Genomic DNA, 3402 nt, shown 5'->3' on the forward strand with positions numbered 1-3402 from the left:
TATTTTGTATTTGAAACTAATTTAAATTTAAGATATATTAAGTAAAAGAAGTGTTATTGGTAGTTAGTCATTAGAACCAATTATTTCTGGTCACTATGTCCTTAAAGATTTTAGAAATTGTAGATTTCAGCTTTTCACACTGCATTTATATTAACAAATTGGAAAGCTCTCCTGCTTTTTCAGCTCCCAGTTGGTTTCTCAACCTGGAATGAATTAGTTATTAAACTAGACATAATTAATAAACTTAAGAGTGTATTCGCTCTGCACCCACAAGGGAGCCTACCATAAGTTACAGTCCAAAACTAGTTTACCATTTTAACAAACTCCAGTTTCAGGTGCTGAACTCCTGACTACTGAAAATTTAGAGGTTTAACTTTAAAACTTCAGCAAATTTCTTGCTTTGAATTGTTTAAATTTATTCTATTGTCTCACATACAGCATTCATTTCCCCCCTCCCCACCAGTTGCCTCTCAACCCAACTGAAGTGCACTTCCTAGCCAGAGAAGCTGATTTTCTCCTTGGGATTGAAGCATTATGGTATTAATATTCAGGCAGCTTAGGCTGTCAATTGACTTAATAGCTTCTTGTTTTTCACTCCACAGGTATTAACAATTGTCTCTCCTTTTTAATGGCCTCGATGTTCCACCATTTAAGATAACCTTTCTTTGGGCAGTTTTGTTGTCTGCAAGCAGCTCCTGGTGTTTCTCTTCCTATTCCACAGCCTTGGAGACTGCTTAGTTCTTTTCAAAATCACAGATCCACCCATGGAGACAAGTCTTTAGCAGTAGCTAAGGTTTTATATTTAGTTAAGCATGAAAGGGAGGAGGATGAGTCAGCCAAAGATTGCACTTTGTCCCTGCTCAATGCAGCCATAACTCTGGATGAATGTTTTTTTTTCTTTATTCTGCCTTTCAAAACCAAGGTGCATATTATATGCTGGGGTGTGTTGTATGCAAGAAAAAAAGGAATTTAAAATTTCTTTTCTTTTTAGTAGATCATAGAAAAGTTAGGTCTCAACATCAGTTGTTATAATTTTAAATTTAACTTCAGTTCATTTTGCAATGGAAAATATGTTAAAATTAATATATATATTAATTCTAATTTTTAAGCAATTTTTATCAATCTTGCATTCAATATACAGGTCAGTCGTGGTGATGAGTGAAATGGCTGCATCCATATGAAGCAAGCCAATTGCTACAATAATTGATTGTAGTTGATACAATCTACCAATTGTATAGAATTTTTCCTTGACCATCAGCTACTTTGCAGCTGATACAACATATCTGTGCTCCATACAGATACCAAGATAATAATGGTATGGAGCACACAAACCAAAAAAACACAGAAAGTTTCTCACCCCGCCTTCTGTACCTGACATGCATTCTGTCACACTACTGAAGACAAGAAGAACTGAGAATCTCTTTGTTGAGTTTGAAAGTGCATGCAGGTGGGTAAGAAGGGATGCACATATTTGCACAGGTCTTTTTTTCTGTTTCCTGTATTCTGTGGGTGACAGTTGGATGTTGTTTTCTTCAGTGATCTTGATGTGCAAATTCAGTGGCATTTCAACTCTACTAATAGAATTTTTTTCCCTCTGATCTTTAGTAAGTGATGTTTGCTGCAAGTACAGAAGATATTCTGTATAGATTTCCCTAGGGGTAAAGCAATCTGTACCCAGTGCCGTAGCAAAGGGGAGGCAAGCAGGGTGACCACCCTGGGCACCGAAGCAAAGGGTGAGCCAACAGGCACTGCCCAGCCAGGTTGGGACACAGGATGGAGCTACAAGCAGTTCATTTGTGGGGTGCGGGGACAGGGGAAGCTGGATGCACTCCTGACAAGCATGGGGGGGCATGTGCCCCCTCCCTGGATCTGTGCTATATGGGGCAAGGGTGGGTCGGGCTTTGCCCTGGGCACCATACTTCAGTGCCTCAGCACTGCCTGTACCATGTTCTGCAAAAGGAAATCCTGGCAAAATCCTTATTGTCTACATATGAATAATGTAATCTTTGAATAATGTAATCTTATTTTGGGGGAAAAACATAGGCGACTGGTGCCGCCTTAGTCGGCAGGGCACGTGCCCCTCCTGCAACCTGTCCCCCTGACTGGGGGTGGTCCGCCTGTGGCCGCTCTCGCTGCCCAGAGGGAGATCCCCCATGGGCAATCCTGCTGGCAGGGGGGGATCCCTGTGGGTGATTCCATGACAGCCAATCACTGCAGCCAGTCGCTGCAGCCACTTCTGGGAGTGGCTGCAGCTGTTTCTGGGAGCAGCTGCAGTGATTGTCCGGTGCTTGCAGGGCAGGCACCAGTGGCCCCACCTGCCCTCCCTCCCCCTCCCATCATCTAAGCAGCAAGCACAGCGGCTCAGGGCTGCACCGGCACTCTTAGGGGGTGCATGTGCACCCCTGTGCACCCCCTATGCATCACCACTGGGGAAAAATATCAAGCTTGGGAAAGAAAGAAAATCTTTACAGGCAGAAAAGCAGCACAGATAGCATTAGCTAGGGTGAAAGGGGTCAGCACTACTGATCTACAGCAGGAGTGCTCAACCTCTGGTCCACAGGCCAAATGTGGCCCAAGAAGCCATTGTATCTGGCCTACAGGGCTCCCCCTATGTCAGGAAATTTGGTGTCAGGGAAGCATTGGCTATTAATATGACCACCCTCCCCCACTGCCAAATTCCTGAAGCTCAGACCCCATGCACCCTGTTGGAAACAGGCTGTGCCCCCTTCCTGCTGCAGGGCTGGGTTTGGGATGAGCCACATCAACCTACATGGCCAGACCATGCCCCTTTTTCCTCAGGAGCCTCAGTGAAGTCCACCCCTGCTTGGACAGTCCCCTGCCCCCTCTCCATGTAGCTGGATGGTGGCTGCCATATGGGTCCTGGGCCCTGGGCCCTGGAAAGGAATCACTATCTAGTCTGTGGTTAGATCAGGCATTTCCCATCCATTCCACAGGGGAAAAAGTTTCATAGTTTCATAGTTGGTAAGGTTGGAAGGGACCTGAGCAGATAATCAAGTCCAACCCTCTGCCATGGCAGGAAAGAGTATTGGGGTCAAAACGACCCCAGCAAGGTGTTCATCCAGCCTCCTCATAAAGACCCCCAGGGTAGGACCCAGCACCACTTCTCTTGGAAGTTGGTTCCAGATCCTAGCTGCCCTGACTGTGAAGTAGCGCCTCCTGATGTCTAATCTGAATTTACTCTCTGCCAGCTTGTGACCGTTATTTCTAGTCACTCCTGGTAGAGCTCGGGGGAACAGGGACTCCCCCAATGCCTGCTGATCTCCTCTGACTAGTTTGTAACAGGCCACTAGATCCCCCTTCAGCCTTCTTTTGTGGAGGCTGAACAGGTTCCACATGTGAATGGAATGGTGGATCATCACTGCCTGACTGCACTGGGTGCCT

Source organism: Crocodylus siamensis, chromosome 5 (genome assembly GCF_052110815.1).
Source record: "Crocodylus siamensis isolate JL-2025a chromosome 5, ASM5211081v1, whole genome shotgun sequence".
NCBI lineage: Eukaryota > Metazoa > Chordata > Crocodylia > Crocodylidae > Crocodylus > Crocodylus siamensis.